Source organism: Pan paniscus, chromosome 21 (assembly GCF_029289425.2).
Source record: "Pan paniscus chromosome 21, NHGRI_mPanPan1-v2.0_pri, whole genome shotgun sequence".
Classification (NCBI taxonomy): Eukaryota; Metazoa; Chordata; class Mammalia; order Primates; family Hominidae; genus Pan; species Pan paniscus.
The window spans coordinates 60,460,846-60,485,662 of NC_073270.2; positions in this window are offsets into that span (position 1 = coordinate 60,460,846).

Genomic DNA, 24,817 nt, shown 5'->3' on the forward strand with positions numbered 1-24,817 from the left:
AAGATGAGGGCTTCAGTTTGTCTCTAACAGAAATATGTTTGTAATTGGGGATGAGGTGGGGCTGTCACCTTCCCTATATTCATGACTATACTATTCCTGGATCTAATCAGCCTCCGAATCTTTAACACAGAAATAGACTCAGAATTAGATAGATTTGACATGGGATTTGAAGAATATTTGTCATGTTTGAGTGAGATAATCTATAGAGTTCCCTCCCAGCCTAAGTTTGTAGAAGATTTTCAAATTTTGGGGGTTTGAATATTTTATCATTACTATTGTGTTTTCTGACTTCTCCCCATCATATGTCACTTTTTAAAATCAAATATTATGTAGTAAATCCTAATAGTTTGTCAATGTTTTAATATTTTATCATTATTTTAAAATACTTCTGATTTTCCTAGGATAAACCTTGGGAGTTTTGTAAAAACTAGTCCTTCAGAGTCTTCTCTTACCACAGCAATTCTAAAATCTGAAGGCTAGTATCTAGAAAACTACTGTAATCAATGTTATATAAAAATCTATAGTGTAGAATTCCTTCGACCAAAAGATGTTAAGGTCAATCAATATATCTGTGGGATGAGGCTAATTCTGTTATCTCAGGATGATAAACTGGAACATTAATTTCCCACTCTAAATTCAAACTAACCCTCTGTCCAATATTCAGTATCTCTACAATTCAATATGGCAGTCATTCATTAATTTCAACCCAATAGAGTTTGGGTTCTTAATGTGGAGACATGCCAAACACAACTTAATAAAGCCTACTGACAACCTTCTCATTTTCCATCCATTTTTTTTCTTAGAGTTCCATTCTCTATGTATTTCCTTTTCGCCTGCTCCTTTATGCTCCTCTTCTGTTCCACACCTTTTTGTTACCTTTGCTCCACAGTCCCTAAGCTGCACTGTAGTTACGCATGGTGCAGTGGCTGGCTTCCCAGATGTATAAAGATGTTGTGTGTATAATATATGAGAGACATTTAGCAATATTTTGAAATTATGCAGTAGCTTTGATTTTTGGTTCTTGGTTCTATTCCAACAAGGGTTTTCCTTCTGCATGTATCAAACTGCTAGAGGCCCTTTTATCTATCCTCCTGGCCACTCTCTTTCTCTTGCACACACCAGTGGCACAGGATGCAAGCCTTGCATCTGTATCTGTCCCTGAAATTGTGCTGCAGGGCATGCCCAATGCTGTTCTTAATTTTAATCTGTTTAAGGCTCTGCCAAATGAAATGCCGTTAACAACATTTACAGTTAATGAAACCAATGCTCTAGGTCCAAGAAGGAGCCTAAGTGAAGTGGAGAGCTGTTGTAATCATGCAATTAGTCTAGCTGGCGGAAATGACATAAGTACTTCCCCACTCTTAAAGAAAATAAAGTGTTCAGTGGGGTTGTTTATGTGAGTTAAGTTCTTCCTCCAAATTCTCCACCTCTCCACTGCCTGAGGTCGGTTCCAACAGAGTCCTTCCTGGTTACTGCCCACACATCATCCTCAAAATCCAGTTAGATTTCAATCGGAGGACTCAACTTTATCACACACTCAAGTCTCCCTTAGCTCCTCAGTCTATCCATATTTTACATTTACTGACTTCTTGGGATTTTTTTTGTTGAGAAGAAGTTATTCATTGGAAGAAGTCTGGATGATGCTGAAAGTCATCTTTTACAATTTAGGCACGCAGTAGAAAGATTTACAATGTATTTTTTGTTTGATTCTTTCCAGTTGCCTGGAGCAAACATTCATCTTCTACTTCCTTTGATAGGATCTGACTTGTGACATCATGTTCTGAAAGGCTGCAGTTTAATGCGTGTATTTTCTCTCTAACACACATATATTATGCAGAGACTCTAGGATTTCATCTTTATTTTGTTTTATTTTTTAAGGCCATAGAAGCCAGTTGCCTTGGGGTTTCCTTCTCTTAGAGCGTCGCCAATGTCAAGGAAGCATTCTGAATAGGTTGAGCTACATAGTAAACAAACCCCCTACCTAATGTACATTCGGGGCTTGGCTTGTACCAGAGTGGCTTGTCCTGCCAGTTGAGTGCAACACTGAGATGCCAACAGTATTTATCTTCATTAAGTTTCCAAAGCAATGGCTTAAAAGTTTGTGCACAATTTGCAAATTCAGTTTTAAGGATGGTATCCTCAATTCTGCAGTTTCTGGAATGGTGGCTTCCAGGTATTTGGAGCCCCTTGCCAAAATGTTGATCACAGATGAGAGAATAACGTGTTGCTATGCTATGCGGAGAATTGTAATTCATTATATACTCTCTAGGGGGAATTACAGAAGTGCTGACCGTTTGAGAGGACCAATGATCACCATTTGAGTAAAGCAAAAATGGTCCTCAGAATATCTTAAGATCATGAGTCATGAATTTCTTAAAGTTCAGTGAATGCCAGGCTTAGTGACATATGCATGTAGTCCCAGATACTCAGGAGGCTGAAGTGGGAGGATTGCTTGAGCCCAGGAGTTTGAGATCAGCCTTGACAACATAGTGAGACCCTGTCTCAAAAAAATTAGTTTCGTGAAGGCAATACCTGGCAATACCTCCTACTTAGATGGGAAACTTATACTTACATGCTTCAAAGAAGTCAAAGTGACTTTTACAGTGAACTTTTAGTAGTACTTCTTATGCCTAATGCCAAAACATATTTTATGACAGAGACATGTCATCAATCTTTTTTCTCTTGTTTTCAAGAAAGGAAATGTCAGTACAAATACTAAGGAAGTTTCAACATCTCCATAAGGTAGGGCATCTTTTAGATTAGTGGGACTTTTCAGCTCCAAGACAAAGAAGAACTCAACCCAAATTTACTTTAGAAAACATAGCTGAAAGGTCTGAGGGCCATGCTGGTTTCAGGCATGTGGCTGGATTCAGATGATGTCAATAGAACTTTCTTTCTCTCCAACTCTTGTTGCCTCCTTCAGTGGGATTGATGTTATGTTTAGGATGCACGTGGTGCACCTGGCCTCCTGCCTCCTCTCTCTAGGCTCTCCTTCACTGATGACAAATTGGCTGCAGCACAACCTCATAGATAAAGTCTAGCCAGAAACAGTCGCCGCTCCACTTATTCCTGCAGAATTCCTGAGATCTACTTGGATTGGATTAACTCTTGAACATCTGACTGTGGCCTGCAGAATGTGGTGTGCTGAAGTCAGGCTGGATCTCTTCTCAATCCAGGTAGACCGAAAGTGGAGGAACGTAGACTCCAAACAGAAATCTAATATCTTGCCGAAGGAAGTGAGGCCAACAAGATATGTTTAGTGCTTGTATTGTATTTATCTTCTATCGGCTGAATTGCATCCCTCCAAGTTCATATGTGGAAGCCCTAACTTCCAAGTGCCTCAGAATTTGACTATACTTGAGATAGGACATTAAAAAAGGTGAGTAAGTTAAAATGAGACTGTTAGGGGAGCCCTATTCCAACATGACAGGTGTCCTTATAAGAAGAGGAAATTTGGACACACAAAGAGACAGCACATATGCCTGAGCACAGAGGAAAGGCCACATGGGGACACAGAAAGAAGGTGGCCATCTCCAAGCCCAGGAGAGAGGCCTCAGCAGAAGCCAAGCCCACTAACACCTTGACCTTGGACTCCCAGCCTCCAGAACTGTGAGAAAATAGGTTTCTGTTGCTTAAGCCACCCAGGGTATTGTATTTTGTTATGGTAGCCCTAGCAAACTAATACAGCATCTTCTTTTATTGTGTCTAGTCACCTTTATTAATTTGGGGATGCCTTAAATATATATTTATATGGTTTCTGTAACGACTTTATGGAATCTTGTTACCATTTTGATTTCCAGTAAAGCCAATTGTTAAATTAGCACTTGAATTTAGTCCTCTTAAAAGTCAGAATAGAAGCCATATTAAAGAAGAGAAATTATTATTTAACTTTGATGTTGAAGTAGTGTTGTTTATTTCTGTGCTTGTTAATGAAGAGATTCAAAGATTCTATCTTGTATCGGTTCAGTGTTCCTTTGACAGGAACTAATCACGTAAGCTTGATTTTAGGAAACATATTTTGACCAGATAGAGCAGAATGAATAAAGCAAAACACCTTGGAAATGCTATTATCCGAAAAATCAGATTCATTAAATTAAGTTTAGGTCAATATTCAGCCACATGTCAAATAAAATATAATCTACAATGAGGTTTGGGGAAAAAAACTAGGAAGCTGGTTTTTCGTTTTTATTTTTCCATTTCATTTCATGGTAGGAGTTGCCTCTAAGACCTAACATGACAGAATTTATGTGGTTGGCCAGAAGTTTTTTATTGATTTCTCCTGGCTACAGTGCAATTTTCCCAGCATCATGGAGAGAAACAGGTAGAGAAGTGAACTCAACAGACTTACAGTCTAGAGTCAAGTTGACATGGAAAATATCAGGAAACAGTAAATGTGATACTAGAATTCTTGACAGACCTTTAGTTGAGCAAGTTGTGGCAGATTTATAGCTTTAGATAAGGGCCCTTCACTGGAAGAAAGTATAGGCTACTTCTTTTAAACTTTAGGGAAATACAGTTTATTAGACTGGTAAGTTTTGAATGCGTTGGAAAATATTAGTCAAAAACCTCTATTTCCTGTGTTATCTTCTGCTTTTTAAATTATAAAAAAATTGAGTAAATTTTAACAAAAAAGGAAAAAAATATGAAAGAAAGTGATAATTCCATTAGTCATTTTTTGTGTCTACCCTCCCAGAGATTTTTCTAGGGTTACACAAATATTATACCTGTCATATATAACTGTCAAACACAATATTTCTCAAGCATGAAACAAATGCATGCTCATATGTTGTATATTCTATGTTTTATATCAATATACATATATAATTTAAAATTAAAATGCTCAATATTTTCTTTATGAAAGTAATACAGTTCTAGCTCATTTTTCTTACTACTTAGCATTGTGACAAAATTTGCTTAACTAATTCCCTATTGATAAAGAAATTTAGGATAATTTTGTTTTTAAAATATTACTCTTAATACAATAACTATCCTTATTCCCAAAATTTTTTTGTCATTTGCCAGTATTTTGATAAGATGAATTTACCCTGTTTCAACAGGTATCACATCCTTTTAAAATTGTTTGACACTCTCAAAATGCCCTATGAAAATGTTGTAGGTTCTACACTCCCACCAGCAGTGTTTGACGGTGCCTATTTTCCCTCACATTGGAAACTATTAATGAGTCAATGCTCTATCTATATTTTCTTACTTAAATATCCAGCAAACTGTATGAGTTAGTTATTATTTTTTCCATTTTGCAAGTAAAAATGCAGGGAAGTTGGGTGGAATCTTGCCTTGCAAAAGGACACACAGACAGTTAGTGGTGAGCTGGTGTGGAAGACAGGCTGTGTCCCAGAGATACCCACTTATCCACTATGCCCCAGATGCGATTATTAGCCCAGCCCTGTAAGTCTGAATTCTCAACTCCCTTTATTCACGCAGCACTTTCTCATTGTTTGCTGTCATCTCCTGCTGCTTTTGCTTTTATTTTGCTATTTTTATTTCGAGTTTTGTTGGTTAATTTTATGAGTTAACTTGACTGCATCAGGAGGTGCCCAGATCAAACGTTACCTCTGCGTATGTCTGTGAGAGAGTTTCTGCATGAGATTAGCCTTTGAATTGATGGACTTAGTAAAATAGATGGCCCTCCCCCATTTGTGTGGGCATCATCCAATGCACTGAGGGACTGAATAGAACAAAAGGCAAAGGGAAATAAATTCACCCCCTTTTTCCTGCCTCACTACTTGAGCTGGGGCATCTCATCCTATCTTCTCCTGCTGTTAGGCTGAAATTTACACTATCAGTTCCCCTAGTTCTCAGGCCTTTGGACTCAGACTAAATGATAGTGCCCACTTTCCTGGATCTCCAGCTTCAAAGGGCAAATTGTGGGACTTCTCAGCCTCTGTAATCAAGTGAGCCAATTCCTCATAATTGTGCACGTTTTCTCTCTCTCGCTCTCTATCTCATCTCTCAGCATTTAAAGCCACTGTTATTTTGAGTGTTCTTTTAAGAACTCAAATGATATCCTAAACAGTTCAATAATAGTCTCTCCTTTCAGCATTCTGACTTTCATAATAAGATTTTGACATTCTTTTAAATTTTCCACTGAAGGATATTCTTAGCTTGAATTTTTCAAGACCTAAACAATTAACACAGAAAAGGGCTGAATGTCAGAGTCATAAAACAATGGTTGAAAGTTAGCTTTTCAAATTTATTGTATTTAATTTCTGTTCATTTGAACTTAGATAATGTAAATGTACTGCAGAGTGCAATCTTTGGATACAAATTTGAGAGCTAGACACGGTAATCAGACTTTCTTATGCTGTATGCCTTTGATTCTGGGAGGGATTACTTTTTGTTGTGGTGCTTGTTGTTTTATCAGCAGTATGAAGAAAATGTTTTCAGCTGACACACACACACAAAATACACCATTTAAAAAATAATGCATGATGTTTTCAATACTTTTTTCAAGACACATAAAAATATCTTGTTTCAATTATTTTAGCAGTTCTTTTAGCTGCTGAATACTTGCTTCGAGGACCTGCTTACCCCACCCCCTACCCCCACCAGAAATGTGTCTGGTACATGAAATTTATTCCTGGAGCATGTGAACACTTCTATTGTGTTCCATTAAATGTAGGATATCATTATAGCATGTGTCAGTCATAAGAAAAAAATAAACTCTCAGACTCTATATATGTGTACGCCAGCTTAATAAATTCTAGGCAACAGATGTAGCTGCCAGTTCCTCCTTCTGCCACTTTTCCCCAGTTCAATAAAGAGGTACAGATGGTTCTTTTCACCCTGGTATCTTGAATCTTGGCATGAGGGCTGGGACTTTATTGATCTTTTTCTGGAAACTTCTTTCGACCCAAAGGACCATGGCAAGCTAAGTGTCAAATGAGATTGTCTTGCACAGATCTGGCCATTTGGAAGTCAGGGGCCCTTAAGAGTTGAAAAATAGCTCAGAGTACCTCTCAGCCTTTCACATGGAGAAACTGTCGAGTTACATTTACTCTTCGGCTTTTGATTTTTTACATGCTCATCTTGCAGAAGCCCAGGGCTAGGAGAAAGGTCATCTAGATCTCGGCTCTGCCTTAGGAAGAGCCTGAGCTAATCTTTCAAAAAAGCAAGTGAATCCAGCCATGGCTTACAGTTTTCCAGTTCAACCAAGAGAAACAAAAGCAACCTGAATTTGGTGGTAACAAAGAAGTTTAAAGGATCAAAAAAAAAAAAAAGATCTCAAATGATCCTATTGAATAAATGTAGTTTTGTTTCTTCTGTATAGTAAATGCTGTCCTTGGAGGATGGACATTAGTGGCTTGTTGTTACCCACTGGTGTCATAAGAGGTCTGTGAAAGAACTCTGACTAATCACACACTGGGACAATCAATATAAACTGGGACAAGCCTGGGTAACCTGGGCATAGGCACAGAATAACAAATGCATGTACTAACTGGACACTCTTCCAAATGCCTCTCCATGCCATTTTATTTAATGGAATATGCCCTGAAAACTCCCCTTTTATATCCAGGGAAACTGAGACACAAATAGGTTAAATAACTTCCTAAATTCATGTAAACCCAGTGTATTGGTGAGTTTTCACGCTGCTGATAAAGACATACCCAAGACTGGGCAATTTACAAAAGAAAGAAGTTTAATGGACTTACCGTTCCACATGGCTGGTGAAGCCTCGCAATCATGGTGGAAGGCAAGGAGGAGCAAGTCATGTCCTACGTGGATGGCAGCAGGCAAAGAGAGAGAACTTGTGCAGGGGAACTCCTCTTTATGAAACCATCCGATCTCGTGAGACTTATTCACTATCATGAGAACAGCACCGGAAAGACCTGCCCCTATGATTCAATTACCTCCTACCAGGTCCCTCCCACAACACATAGGAATTCAAGATGAGATTCAGGTGGGGATACAGCCAAACTGTATCACCCAGGGAGCAGCCAAGTCAGGAGAGACGGCCAGTAGCCTTAGGGAGGGCCTCTGGCTGAGAAGGCTGCTCTGTTTTGGGATATGAGTGACTGGTCCAATTAGGTTGTTGCTCTCAGAAGGTTTGTTATGACAAAGAGGGACATCAGATAAAAGTGGAGTAGCAGAGGTAAGACCCATCACAAAAAGACAGGGGACATGGGATTGAGAGAAGAGTTGAGAGTGTCAGCAATCCATAGTTATTAGAAGATGACCTGGTTAGTTCCCAAGAGGACTGAGCAACCAAGACGAGAGTGCTCTGTTGCCACGGGATTATCTTAAGGATTCTGAATGACAGTGTCCTGATGTCCATGAGCTCTGCTTAACTGCTAAGGGTGGGCTGCCTGCCTTTCTTCTTTCAAGGTGTCTGTTGCACCTGGGGTAACCTTGAGCACACTGCTTTCTCCTAAGACTTGGAAGAATCTAGGGTGCAGGAAGCCACTCCAAAGGGCCTTGGTGTGTAGCCATTGGCTGTTTCACTGAAGCTAGAATTTGATTTTTGAACATTGTGAGCCTGGGGTGCAGAGGAAAATGAGTGATCTCAGCTGCCTAGTGAGACTGCATACCGATGGGCCTTTGCAATTCACATGAAGAAAGCCTGAATATGCAGCAACTTTTTCTTTCTGGAATATGGCCAACCAGTGCTCAAGCTCAGGGTTTACTCCAATGCTCCGATTGTCTTTGCCTTATGGGAGAATGTTCTATGTTAATTGGAATTCTTGCAAATGGGATTCATGAACGTCTCAGGATTTATACCTCCCAGACACCAAAGGGTTCTCACAATGGGTTGCAATATTTTTCTGTGGAACCCTAGAGCTCTTCTGTGTTGCTGAAGGGGCACTGTGAACACTTGCTGTATTTTATTTTAAAAACTGGTATGAGTTAGTTTGAAAACACCAATGACAGCAAGTACACTCAAGTGTGTCTTAGACAAACTCGACCCCACTGGAGAATACCAGGATATCAACCACTGCTGGCAAATTCACTCTTTAGGTAAGAACATAGAGTTTATGGCTGCATAGTATTCCGTGGTGTATATGTGCCACATTTTCTTAATCCAGTCTATCATTTCTGGACATTTGGGTTGGTTCCAAGTCTTTGCTACTGTGAATAGTGCCGCAATAAACATACGTGTGCATGTGTCTTTATAGCATATTCTCACTCATAGGTGGGAATTGAACAATGAGATCACATGGACACAGGAAGGGGAACATCACACTCTGGGGACTGTTGTGGGGTAGGGGGAGGGGGGAGGGATAGCATTGGGAGATATACCTAATGCTAGATGACGAGTTAGTGGGTGCAGCGCACCAGCATGGCACATGTATACATATGTAACTAACCTGCACAATGTGCACATGTACCCTAAAACTTAAAGTATAATAATAAAAGAAAAAAAAACCAAAAAAAAAAAAAAACCCCAGAACAACAACAACAACAACAACAACAACAACAACAACAACAACAGAACATAGAGTTTAAAGCCAGAAGGTCTGCTCCACAGTCTACTTTCAGTGCTCCCTCCCTGGGTGACTTGGCAAGGAACCTGCATTCTTTTTTTTTTTTTCTTTTTTTTTGAGACGGAGTCTGGCTCTTTCGCCCAGGCCGGACTGCAGTGGCGCTATCTCGGCTCACTGCAAGCTCTGCCACCCGGGGAACCTGCATTCTTCGTGATGCATCGCCTCACTTGTAAAATGGGTGCAATAATAATCCCTCACTCAGGTAGCTATGTAAGAAGTGGATGAACTTAAATAGGTAAAACACTTGGAAATGTATCCAGCACATAGAACACACAAAACGAATGTCACTTCTCATTTGTGATTGTCATTGCTGCTGTCGTGCAGAGCTCAGAATTAACCTTCCCTGGCATCTCATTCATCTATCTGAGCTTCTTGTAATGCATTGTTCATTTAGAGCATTGAAGCTCTGCCCTAGTCTTTAAAAAATTAAAAATATAAAACGATGCATTTCCAATTACATAAATTGTTACGTTACATAAATGTACCCTAATTCAGAACTAATGTGCACTGATGATTATTTACTATGCAAAGACAGGTGATAATAAATAAATGTATCATATATTGAAATGCTGTCATACCATTTTTATTCACTTATTTATCACCATGTGTTTATTGTTATTTTTCATCTGATTACAATGTCTATGTGTCTTCTGTAATTGTTTTATCTTTTAAATTTACAACATATGTGATAGACAAAATAAATGCTATGTATTTTATATATAAACAATCTTTTACAAATATCTCTATGTAGTTTATATATGCATATATTTTATATAATCTATATATAACACTGCATGTTTACATTTGCATATATTTTATATGCATATATAAATATATATTTAACGCAAGTATTCATTTATGAATATCTAGAAATATGTATTTTTTATATGTACATATTGTATATAACATCATTTACATATGTATATATTTTATACATAAAATATCTCAAAAATAGAGAAAAGTACACAGAACGGTATTTATTACCCAGAGAATAGTGTCTATTATCTAGACATAATAGATATCAACTTTAAAGATTTTTACTTAACTTTTTAGAGAAATAAAATACTACAGATACAGTGACTCCTCCTCCATTCCCATTCCTTCTCTATCTGCCACAGCTTCCCTCCCTTCAGTAAGGCTAGTTTGAAGCTGCCGTGTATCTTAAGCATCTATCATTTTAGTATTTTAACACAAATTTATGTTTCACAAGCCGGTGGTAGTATTTTTGTTGTTAAAAATCAACGTAAATAATACTTTGCTACGTGTATCTTTCTGAAGCTTCCTCTATTTTTTTGAGATTTATTCATGCTAAAATAATCTCTATTTCATTTCATTGCTATGCAGTAATACTATAGTAAGAATATATCACAAAGAATTAATACATCTCTCAATTGATATTTATAAAAGTTGTTTACAGTCTTTCATTCTTACAAGAAATCATGCAACGATTATGATTGTACAGACCTCTTTATGTGGAATGTGTGAGAGCTTCTCCAGGTATGCATGTAAGAATGCAATTACTAGGCTGTAATTTCTTGTTTCATTTCTGTATTTATTTTGAAGTATCAAGCATTCAGTAGATAGGCCTAATTTTTCAACGTTGAAACAAATTTAATTACTACCTCACTCTAACATTTTTTTAATGAGTCAGTTGAAGAAAGACTCGCTAGAGTTTGCAAAGAAAATTTAAAACACGGTTTGTGTTTGGATCTTCTTAGCTGTGTGATCCGGAATTTACTCAATACTGTAGGGCATACAAGCAAAAAATAGAAATAAATTGGATGATGAGGATCATGATGATGAGGATGATATGGACCAGTGTGAATATGTTGTATTTTTCAAAGCCATTGCATTGCACATAAAATACTTAACCCTTTGTTTCTGAATATGTCCTAGATTTTATTTTCATAATACATTATTACATTGGAAAAACGTATAAAAGACGAACAGAAAGTGAATCTCTTCCACACAATTTTAATCTACAAAGAAAACCACTGCTAACAATTTGGTATATGGAACCTTCCAGATTATTTCCTAAGCATTTACAAATGTGTGTATGTGTGTGGGTACCTGTGTATTTTTTTCTTTTTAGGAGACAGGGTCTTGCTCTGTCACCCAGGTTGGAGTGCAGGGGCATGATCAGAGCTCACAACCTTGAACTCCTAAGTTAGTGAGTGTTTGGTTATTTGGTTTCCAGAAATGAAATTATCCCACTGGAGCCCTACCCTACTTTTGGTTTTGTTCATCAATTCCTCAGTATAATCTACTTTTCTGAAGGCATTAAACAATTGTAGGCAGATGAATGTTGAATGGCGGGGCCTGGTTTCGAGGATAAGGTATTAATATTTGTGTAGCTTATAAGCAAGAGATTTCACATCAAGAATTCATATTCAACTGTGCCAAACCCGAGAAATGATTTTTGTCTTGAAACCATAGAAGAAGAAGAAGCACACAGTTAATTCATAAGAGTGAGAGCAAACACGATTTGGGATGGATGACTGAAATGATTACCACAGGTTTAGTACAGAAAATATCCTCTCACCTATTAAGCATTTTATATTAATTAGGGAGTATGCTGGAGATTAAAACTGGAAAATGTCATAGTGTAACTGCCATGTGACCTCACACCTGGTTTTCAGAATAACGACTGAAAGTGTTGAAAACCACAGGATATCTATGAATCACCTACAGAAATGCAGGAAAGCTATTTTGTAAGATAAAGTTTGAACATAGTCAACAACGTCTGGGGGTTACAGTCTCTAAAATTATGTCTTTTCTGTGTTCTGGAAGTTCCTGCCCTCAGGTCAATTTTGTAGGTCCCAAGGGCAACCTGAACCAAGTGTCAGTACTCCCCTTTCATATAGCAAAGTGGGTTCAGGTTTCCTGCTTTCAGAGGTCAAACCTCCCACATCATAAGGTTAGTACGTTAACCTACTCAACATTTGCTTACAAGATGAGCTAAGGCGCATCAATGTAATGGCAGGAGGCATTCTCAAAGGAGGAAAGAACAAGAAAGCCCACTTAATTCCACATAAGTTCTCAAGGATTTCTTAATCCTATGAAGCCCATATTTCTGGGAATCCAGGATCTGAGGTGGTAGGAAATAGGATCTGCATGAAAAGGGAAGAAAAAAAGAAAGACTTTGGTCTTAAATGTTTAGCTTGAGAAAAGACATGTTTGTAACAAATAAACCGTGATAGAAATAAGTGTGTTAAGAGAAGAGGAGCGGCTGGGCCTGGTGGCTTATGCCTGTAATCCCAACACTTTGGGAGGCCGAGGCTGGAGGATCACGAGGTCAGGAGATCGAGACCATCCTGGCTAACACAGTGAAACCCTGTCTCTACTAAAAATACAAAAAATTAGCCGAGCATGGTGGCATGTGCCTGTAGTATCAGCTACTCAGGAGGTGGAGGCAGGGGAATTGCTTGAACCTGGGAGGCGGAGGTTGCAGTCAGCTGAGATCGTGCCACCGCGCTCCAGCCTGGGCGATAGAGCGAGACTCCATCTTAAAAAAAAGAAAAAAAAAGGAGCAATTTTTATTTCCTGAATTCGATAAATGACAATGAAAGGTGGCGGGGACTTCTTAACAGGGCAGCTGGTGAAGATGACTCACATTAAGAAGCGCTTACTCTGCACGAGGGGTTTCCCTAGGAACTTGAAAAGCATCATCTCATTTAGTCTTCACAAAAATCTTATGAACAGGGTACTACATTGTGTTAATTTTGGAGCCAGGAGACAGGATCAAAGTCCTTGAGCAACTTGTTGAGGTTGTACCGCTACCCAGGGGCAACCTTATCAATATCACATCCATCTGGCTCTGGGGAACTACACCCTTATCCTCAAAGTCATAGTGCTTACCTTACATTGTATTAACACATTATCTGGTATGGAAGTAATTTAGTCAATGATGTAACCATTTAATGACGGAAAGAACCACATTCGGCTCCTAACACAAGTTTACATTTATAGGGGGACCACAAGTCCCTCACCCCAGAGGTGTCCTTTGGTAACCTGTGCATAACATTTTATAAACCAGATACATATAGGGCTTTTTTCATAGGGCTTTGGATCATAGGATTCTTGTGATTAACTTGGATCCCTGATTTCAGATTTCTGGCTTACTAGATGTTGATGCTCTGAATTTTACGACTTTAACATGGTCTACTGATTTTCTATCATTTCTTAGCCCTAATTTATGATGCTGAAGCCAATCCTAGAGACTTCTGCCCCAGCAGACCAGTGCAAGCAAAAGATGGGCATGTATCTATTTTATGAAATAAGGGTCAGTGGATATTTGGCAAACACATTAAATTTTGGGGTGTTTGAGTTTTTTAATGTATCATCTTTGTTGTGATGGCTGGACTCCACAAAGAATTGGCTTCACTGCTATTTATGCTATGACAACTTTCATTCCTGTTTTTGGTAATTTTTGATTCCAAGTAACAGAGACTTAGTGAAATTTGATTATGTTTTAGAAAAAAAGTATGTGTGTTTCTCTCTCTCTCTCTCTCTCTCTGTGTGTGTGTGTGTGTGTAACTATTTGAGAGGATTGGGGTGTCTTAAGAATTTAGGAGCCACACATACACACAGGTTCAAGGGACTGAAACTGGAAATTATGAATTTAAAAACTAAAACTGTGCTTTTCATTTCTCAAGAGTCAAGTGCGATCTCATTTCTATTCATCTCTGTTGATGTAATTTATTCTTCCTTGTCTCTGTAGTTAGGCCTTTTCTGTTTCTTCATGCACTTGGCAGATAATGGCCACCCTGAATATAAATTAGTACAGACATTATGAAAAACAGTGTGAAAATTTCTCAAAAGTTATAAATAGAACTACTGTATGATCCAGCAGTCCTATTCTTGGGTATATTGAAAGGAATAAATTGGTAGGTGAAGAGATACCTGCACTCCTGTGTTTATTGCAGCACTATTCACAACAGCCAAGTTGTAGAATCATCCTAAGTGTCCATCAACAGATGAACAGATAAAGAAAATGTGGTACATTTACATAATGGAATACTATTTAGCCTTAAAAAAGAAAGAAATCCTGTCATTTTTGACAACATTGATACTGGAGGTCTTTATGTTAAGTGAAATAAGCCAGGGGCAAAGACAAACACTGCATGATCTCACTTTTTAAAAATTTATTTTTTTTTAAATTTTACTTTAAGTTCTAGGATAGATGTCCAGAATGAGGAGGTTTGTTACATAGGTATACATGTGCCATGGTGGTTTGCTGCACCTATCAACCTGTCATCTAGGTTTTAAGGCCCACATGGATCAGGTATTTGTCCTAATGCTCTCCCTCCACTTGTCCCTCCCCACTGCCCCCCGACAAACCCCAGCGTGTGATGTTCCCCTCCCCATGTCCATGTGTTCTCATTGTTCAACTCCCACTTATGAGTGAGAACATGTAGTATTTGGTTTTGTGTTCCTGTGTTAGTTTACTGAGAATGGTGGCTTCCAGCTTCATCCATTTCCATGCAAAGGACATGATCTCATTCTTTTTTATGGCTGCATAGTATTTCATGGTGTATATGTGCCACATTTTCTTTATCCATTCTATCATTGATGGGCACTTGGGCTGGTTCCAAGTGTTTGCTATTATAAATAATACTGCAATAAACATACATGTGCATGTGTCTGTATAGTAGAATGATTTATAATCTTTTGGGTATATCCAGTAATGGGATTGCTGGGTCAAATGGTATTTTTGGTTCTAAATCCTTGAGGAATCACCACTCTGTCTTCCACATTGTCTTCCACAATGGTTGAACTAATTTACACTCCCACCAACAGTGTAAAAGCATTCCTTTTTCTCTACATCCTTGCCAGCATCTGTTGTTTCCTGACTTTTTAATAATTGTCATTCAAACTAGTGTGAGATGATACCTCATTGTGGTTTTGATTTGCATTTCCCTAATGACCAGTGATGAGGAGCTTTTCTTTTCACATGTTTGTTGGCCGCATGTCTTCTTTTGAGAAGTGTCTGTTCATATCATTTGCCTACTTTTTGATAGGGTTGGTTGTTTTTTTTTCTTGTAAATTTGTTTAAGTTCCTTGTAGATTCTGGATATTAGACCTTTGTCAGCTGGGTAGATTGCAAACATTTTCTGTCATTCTGTAGGTTGCCTGTTCATATTGATGATAGTTTCTATTGGTATGCAGAAGCTCTTTAGTTTAATTCGATCTCATTTGTCAATTTTGGCTTTTGTTGCAATTGCTTTTGGTGTTTTAGTCATGAAGTCTTTGCCCATGCCTATGTCCTGAATGGTATGAAACTGGAATCCTTCCTTACACCTTATACAAAAATTAACTCAAGATGGATTAAAGATTTAAATGTAAAACCCAAAAGCATAAAAACCCTAGAAGAAAACCTAGGCAATACCATTCAGGATCTCACTTACAAAAGGAATCTACAGAAGTTGAACTCACAGAAGCAAAGAGTAGAATGTGGGTACCAGAGGCTGGACAGGAAGGAGGGTTAGGAAGATGTTGGTCAATGGATACAAAATTTCAGTTCAACAAGAGGAATAAGTTCAAGGATCTACTGTACACCATGGTGACTATACTTAATAACCATATATTGTATACTTGAAAATTGCTAAGAGAGTGGATTTTAAGTGTTCTTCCACAAAAATGATAAGTTCTCACCACAAAATGAGGCAATACATATGTTAATCATTTAATTTAGCTATTCCACAGTGATTCATATACCAAAACATCATGTTGTACATATATATAATTTTTATTTGTCAGTTAAAAAAATAAATTCTTAAACAGTTAAATAGGTTAAAAAAAAAGCTATCCTAACCCTCTCATAAATCCCCTTTCAATCTCAGAGCCCACGTGAGTCTCTTAAACCCACTTCCATGACCTCTGTGGTAGAGAATTTGGTGGGCCTAACTTGGATCCTTGATGATCTTATGTGAGTGAGGTCCGATCCACTGCTACTCACTCTTCAGGGGTTGTTGGAAACGAGCTTTTCAGAAGATGATCTGGGAAGGTTCTGCTTGTAGAGTAAGGGGGTGAGGAGGAAAGAGGCAATGATTGGTGCAGGAGACGGTGGCCACCCCTAGTTTACCTGCCTAGACATGACCTTGTACACATTTGATTTTAAACTATCTAAATGTACTGCCAGAGCTTACCTCCGCAAGATTCCCAGGTATCCTATGGGGTGATGAATAATGCTGTTTAGAATTTTATTTTTGTATTAGAGTGAAGGGATTTAATATATGTAATGTAAATATTGTAATTAAGTGGATTTTGCATTTAGAATGCTTGGATTTGCATCCCAATGCCAAAGCTTACCGAGAGTTACTTAACCTCTTTACCCCTCTGTATACTATTCAATAAAACAAGAATAATATTAGTGACTGCCCTACGGGACTTTTCTGAGAAGTGATTATTTGAACACATGGATGTTCTTTGAACAGTTCCCATCATGTGGGGTTCTCAATAGAGTTGTTGTTTGGTAAGAGATTTAGTAAATTATGAGATTTTATAATTATGAGATTAAATATGCTTAGGGATTTTTACATGTTAATTAATTGAACTAAAAATCAGGGAATTAAAGAGAATATTTGTGACTTAGACACTGAGAGAAAAACAAGCAAGATGAAAAAGAGGAGACTGTGGAGTAATTATAGTCTCATTGTGGTAAGAGAGTGGCTTAACCAAGTGGAAAAAGGGACGAATTAAGCTTAGCCTGTGCAGCCCACTCTCCATTGGCCTGTCATGGCGTGCCCCCTGCTGTCCCTTTACCAATATGATCATGAGAAAAGCCAAATGCAAAGTCAGTCAACTGTAATTCCACAGAGCCATGGATTTCTAGCCAACACTGCCTCAGAAGAAGGTTGAAAAAAGTTGAGAAGAAATCTGGGTGGAGGGCACAGTATGGGATGAAGAAAGGATGGATTGAGTTGTAAATATAAGGATTTGTTCAGACATGTGGCTTCATCTGTTGCAGCTGACGACTACCATTTGGAGGAAATCTTGTATGAAAGATGATGAAACTCTTGTCTTTTTGTGGCTTTTTAAATTGGCCTGAGTCCCTTGCAGCGTGGCCATTTCTGCATTAATTTATTCGACTTCCTGCTCCTGGTTGCTCAAGCCTTGCTAAGGAGTAGAGAAAATGCAACTTTGGTTACTGTAAAAACAGTGGATCATTTTCTTTAAAATTCAAGGCCAAACATGTTGGGCATTTTATATACAAAGAGGTGGCCAAAAGTTTTGATCTCTCAAACAGTTTTGTGGGTAAAATGAAATAATATCTATTGAATCTATTTCTAAAGTGTTAGCTCTTCCATCTTCCCTCTCAAGAGCACTCAGCCAAGTTACAGCTCATATAATCTTGATACAAGAGCGAATGAAGTGTTTGAAATATGAACATTTCTGATCTGAATCTGAACAGATCATAATATGTTTCTCCCTGTTTTGACTTCTCCAATGTCTTAAGAAAATTATTGAGGAAAGCGGTTTTGATTTCTGATCCTTACCAGAAGCAAGTGACACATTTAACCATATGCTTTTTACCATCCTCATTGTTTTTCTCCTTTGAACATTGGGGTGTTTGCCCTCATGATATTGAAACCCTCAGTCAGCTCAAATGACGCACTGAAAAAAACTTTTGTAGGTTTCATTTTCAAATAAGCATTTTAGAATTATTTGACTAGTAACAGGAATAAACTGAATTTCTGAGAAATAAAAAAATAAACATCACCTGCAGAGATGTCTACTTTCTTAACAGAATTGAATTCAAATATCAGGTTTTATTGTTATTATCTTTTAACCTAACAAAATCCCACAAGCACCTTAAATAGTGTTTTTGCTTATTTGGTTTTAATGATGTTGAGAAGGTAAGCTTTGATAACAGAATAGGTTTACTTTTGTGCTTGGTAAAGTTTTGCTTAAAATGCATCTAAGCAATTGTTTGGCTCCTTGAATCATTTAATATTAATAAAATGTTTTGTAGCTAAACTATTCTAGTGGTATTTACTAAAAGTCAGTTTTTCTGAAAGAGAAGAAACTATGGAGATAGCATATATCAATCATCACCCATCATACTGAAAGTTTTTAAGAAAATATATCATTAGGGATAACTCTTTAAGAACATATGCATTTTGTCTTCTGGCCGGGCGCAGTGGTTCACGCCTGTAATCCCAGCATTATGGGAAGCTGAGGTGGGCGGATCACAAGGTCAGGAGATTGAGACCATCCTGGCTAACACGGTGAAACCCCATTTCTACTAAAAAATACAACAAATTAGCCGGGTGTGGTGGCGGGAGCCTGTAGTCCCAGCTACTTGGGAGGCTGAGGCAGGAGAATGGCGTGAACCCAAGAGGCGGAGCTTGCAGTGAGCCGAGATTGTGCCACTGCATTCCAGCCTGGGTGACAGAGCGAGACTCCGTCTCAAAAAAAAAAAAAAAAAAAAAAAAAAAGAACGTATGCGTTTTGATGCATTTTGTCTTCTTCATATGTGTATCTCTAATACCTAGCATGCTGCCTTGCACATCGTAGGTGCACAACAGATAAGTGCAGTGTTGAATTGAATAGAATTGGAACTTAGATCTCCCAGTATACTGAAACTAAAACATTAAATTTAGACATACATGTATAATGAAACGTTAAAGGAGATATGTTTTAGCTAAGAAAGGTGTGTGCTATTTATTTATTTATTTATTTATTTATTTAATGTTTTTAGAAATGAGGTCTCTCTCTCTATTGCTTCCCTGTCACCCAGGCTGGAGTGCTGTGGTGCAATTGTAGCTCACTGCAGCCTCAACAAGTGATCCTCCTGTCTCCGCGTCCTGAATAGCTGGGACTAAAGGTGTGAGCCACTGCACCCAGCAGGTGTGTTCTATTAAAAATATTGGTTTTGTAGGTTTCACAAGAGAATGATTTTACACTGGACACACAGAAAATAAATGACGTTGGCCTACGTTAAAAGGGGTCCAAAACCTAGATCAACATTTCCTTCTTTTGCCACATTCATGAAGCTAATTTTCTTTAAATGCTTACTATGTGCTAGGCACTTTACTTAATTACAATGCTAAATGCTTTTTATGCAACATCTCACTTGTTCCTCCCTAAAGCCTCGTTAGGTTGTTCCCTTTTGCAACACACATTCTCAGTTCCATGCCTGTATCTCTTGGATCTTTTGGCATATTCCAGCCGTCTCTGTGTGTGAGAGTTCTTCACCCATCCCTAACCTTCACAACCAACTACAGGAAGCCTTGCTGCCCACACGAGTGTTCAGCCAGCCAGATGTGGCTTGGATTTAATAGCCCTGGATAGCAGCCCTCACCCATTGACTTTAATGAGTTACAAATGTCCTGAGAATAGGGTGATTCTCATGCTTGAGTTTTGCAGTAGCACCATTTCTCCTTTAAGGGATTAAGCTTCCATTGCCCATTTTGGTAGCAGATTTAACATCACACCTTCTGCTGGCTGCCTTTCCTTCCCTCTACCACCTTTCCACTTCCTCCTGGTGCTGTCAACTCTTTCCATATAACCTGCACTCAAAGCTGTAGCTCAGGGTCTGCTTCTTGGAGCACATGAAGAAAAACATTACTATTATCCCATTTTTGCTGTTGAGGGCCTTCAAGCTCAGAGAAGTCAATGAAGTTGCTCATAGTAACATGGCTAGAGAGTGGTGAAGTCAGGAATCAATCTAAATTTGTCTGACTCCAAAGGCAAAATTAAGAATGAATGGGAAGTTAGTGGGAATTCTCTAGTGTCCACATAATTTAGATATGTTATATGTGGAGAAAGAGAGCTGATCTCTTGAATGAGTCTCATTTGTTTGCTACTTTAAATGAATTCTCCAGATAATTTTAATTTTTTTTATTTGGTTACCTGAGGAGACATAGTCTAAATTACAAGAGGCTTAATTTTTTTAATCATTACTCATTAGAAAACACTAAATTAATACTGTAAGACTTCAGATTCATCAGATTAGAAGAAAGGGGTTCATAATGATAATCATAATTATAACAGTAATAACACTAGCAAATATGTGTTGAGCCTTCCTCCATGCCAACTCCTAAGCTTACGGCTTTACCTGGATTCTCTCATTTTATCCTTCTTGCAAGCCATTGGTAGTAACCCATTTAGAGATGAGATATCTGAGACCAGGCTAGGATAAGTGCTTTGCCTACGGTCTCACTTATTATAAGTGTCAGAACTGAAATTTAAATCCAGATGGTTTGGTTTTAGAAAATACCTTCTGTGAAGGTAATTTTCTTTCTGCTAATTTTCTTTCATTTTCATTGAATATTGGCCTCTACTAAGAGTCCAGTTAATTTATTAATTAAAACCTGACAGATTCTGAAATAGTGACTTTTGAAAACCATAGAAACATAAGACTATTTGGAAATAGAAGTCAAGTTCCTAAAGGATTTTTAAGTGCAAGCTTTTATTCTCCTTTCATTTATAATTCTTTTTTTAGTCTTCCCAAACCTCCCCCAAGAAGTACTTGTTCCCTGGACCTACATGTCCACACTTTTTTTTTCCTCCTAAGCTATGAACTAGTTTCTCTGTGGGCAGCCTTTCTCTGAGGGCCTGAAAGAAGTAAATATTTAGCGTGTGTTTGTTGTATGTGTGTGTATATGCAAGAAAGAGGATATATACACATGTATGTGTGTGTATATATATATGTATCATTTGTATATAAACAAATTTTATGTGTGTATATAATTTCTTGGAGAAAATGGAAAATTTAGAACTTTTAAGCCTTTGGATAGATTTGATAACTTGGGCTTTGTATTACGGTTCTTGCTATTGGTGATATCTATTTAAACAATGTCCATATATAGAGAGAGTTCAGGTATTGGTTTTGGTATTCTCTGTTTATTCCTAGAATCTGTATACCTTCCATTACTAAATTTTGCATAGAATGTAAGCAGTGCTTCTCTTTCAGATAAATATTCCCATTTTTCATGTCCATTATTTGACTTAAAGTAACACCCTTGGTATTAATGTTTAGGAATAATTCTTCATATTTTAATTAAGTATTGTATATCAGACACTGTGCTTGATTATACATGTATTATAGTTATACCAACCAGTATTTATTGAGTGCTTGTTTTGTGTCAGGCATTGCTTTAGGTGTTGAAAATACAGAGGTGTATAAAACAGGGATGGTCTTTATCCTCGGAGAGCTTGCTATTTTATTTAGCTTTCCACAATCTTTTAAAGTTTCTAAGATGATTCTCATTTGGTAAATAGAGAAACTGAAGATCAAAGGGGTTTAATTATTTTTTTAAATTTCTAAAACTGGCAAAATGGAGGAACCAGGTCCTTTTTTTTTTTTTTTTTTGAGATGGAGTCTTGCTCTGTCGCCCAGGATGGAGTGCAGTGGCGCAATCTCAGCTCACTGCAACCTCCGCCTCCTGGGTTCAAGCAATTCTCTGCCTCAGCCTCCCAAGTAGCTGGAATTACAGGCACCCTCCACCATGCCTGGCTAATTTTTTTATTTTTAGTAGAGATGGGGTTTCACCATCTTGGCCAGAGTGGTCTTGAACACCTGACCTCATGCCTCCCACCTGCCTCAGCCTCCCAAAGTGCTGGGATTACAGGTGTGAGCAACCGTGCCCAGCCAAGGAACTAGGTCTTGAATCCAAATTTAGTTGGCTGTAAATTCCAAATTCATTCTACCATCTTGGGTAACAAATTGATGCAAAATAAAAGATAGGGGCTGGGCAAGGTGGCTCATGCCTGTAATCTCAAAATTTTGGGAGGCCAAGGTCGGGGGGGTCACGAGGTCAGGAGTTCAAGACCAGCCTGGCCTACATGGTGAAACCCTGTCTCTACTAAAAATACAAAAATTAGCTGGGCGTTGTGGCAGGTGCCTGTAACCCCAGCTGCTTGGGAGGCTGAGGCAGGAGAATCGCTTGAAACCAGAAGGTGGAGGTTGCAGTGAGCCGAGATCCCACCACAGCACTCCAGCTTGGGCAACGAGAGCAAAACTCCATCTCAAAAAAAAAAAAGTTACTGAACAATGACATTTTTAAATGCATCGGTGGACTAGAGGAAAAAAAGATACTAAGAAAGAATTAGAAGCTAATGAGGCCCCATCTTTGAAAGATAAACGTGGTGTAGTATTTTCCCAGCATTTTGATTACAATTCATGACAAGAAATATATTTTACATTGCCACTCACTATACCTATACATGAATATTTAGATGGGCATGTATGTATGTATATATGTATATATAAATACACATATGTATGTACATGCCTATATAAAACACTAGTACACAAAATAACATATAGTTTACACAGTTCTGATACTTTCAGTTATGTTTTATTTTGTATTTCATTTCACAGTATGATGTGTTACAATGTGCAGTTGATTAACTGCAGTTGATTAACTGATTAACATAATCAGCAGAAAATTGAAAATAAATTATAGTTATATACAAATAATTATGATTCATACATATATACACCCATATTTCACTAGTTATAAACACATGTTAAAGAGATATTAAAATACTATGTTTTGTAGAGTCAATGTTTCTGTGCTCCCAGAATTCATATGTTAAACCTCATCCCCAAAGTGATGATATTTGGAGGTGGGGACTTTGGGAAGTGATTAAGTCATGGGGGTAAAACCCTTGTGAATGGGATTAGTGTCCTAAAAAAAAGAAACCCTAGAGCTTCCTCAGCTCTTCCACCCGTAAGGACTCAGGGAGACAACAGTCATCTGTAAACCAAGAAATGACCCCTCACCAGACACTGAACCTGCCCATGCCTTGATTTCCGACTTTGCAGTATTCAAAACTGTGAGAAATAAGTTTCTGTTGTTTATAAGCTACTTTATAAATGTTATATGGTATTTTATTATAGAAAATCAAACTAAGACACTATGGGTCAAAATATGGAAACATCAACAAATTTTTAGCTCTAAGGGCAAGATACTTAGATATTCTCAGTTATTTGATAATTCTTTGAACAAATTCGTTGAACACATACCATACATCAGAACTATCAGCTTATTATAAAACAAACACAGCCCCTGACCTCATAGCTTAAAGACTAGTGGGAAAACAAATATTTAAAGAAAATGTACATGTTAAATATATAATTAAAGATTATATAAAATGTTGGGAATGGAAATAGAGAATGTTGAATTAAAATATGAGAGGGATCTAAATTATTTTATCCATGCTAAAGAAAATTTCTAAGTAAATTGTAAGTTGAGATTCATGGGAGGAGTTGGACTTAACCAGGTGAAAAATGGCTAAAGAAAATTAAAAACGGAGAAGGCAACAGATAAAGAAGGCCTGAGGCTGGAAGGAACTTGACGTGTTAGAAAATGAGAAAAATCAGAGAATAAAACCATCAGATAGTCTAGAGAGAGGCAGAAAATGGGTAGGCATGAGGCAGAACATGTATTGTCTAATAGATTCAGTTGAGGATATTTTACTTTATCCTAAGCATAGTGGGAAAATGTTGGGTCTTTGTCAATAGGGATATGTAATGATTTGATTTGATTTAAAGATTTTTCTACTGCTGCTGAAAAATTGAGTGAGAAAAAGTAGAATGAAGGCATTGCCAGATGGTCCCTGAGGCCACTGAGGGTCAGGGAATCTGTGCTTCTGTTACATTTATATGATCAAACATCCAAATAATTATCTCAGACAGCTTCTTTCTTCTTTTTTGTCTTGTTGATGATTTGGTTTTCAATTGTTGGTTTGGTTGCCTAGAAAAAAGATTTATGATCATCTTTGATGCCATCAGTATGGCTTAATGGAATTAAGTTCATGGAATGAAAAATGCTGATTGGGCAAGGCTGGGCCCTATGTCTCATCCTTCTTCACCCACTCAGCTGCCAGAATTGGGTGACATTTACCCAAACCACCTAGACTCAGAGAGGTAGAGTGGTCACTTCTTTTATATGACCGAAGGAGATTGGCTGGTACTATATCTTCTTCTAATTTCTTTTTCACCAAATTAGATATGACAGGGGTCTGTCTATCTAGCTTTTAGGAACTTGAGGCATGGGTGGGATCACATTGCTTAGAGGAGAGATCAGTTTCATTGTAAACTAGCTTTGCTTAACAAGAAGATAGGCTTTCAAGAACTATTAACAAAATTACCTCTGTTCCTACCATTCAGAAAAGCTATTTAGCAATTATATGTTGATGTATAAACATTTTTTAATCTCTTCGATTGTTATAGAAAATGGAAAGTGACTAGAAATAAATGCATGCCTGATATTTATTTCAAAATTCCTTACTTCCAGAGCTGCTTCAGAACTAAGAAAAAGAAAAACAGAAAAAAACTGGAGCCAATCTCCTCCTCCTCCCTC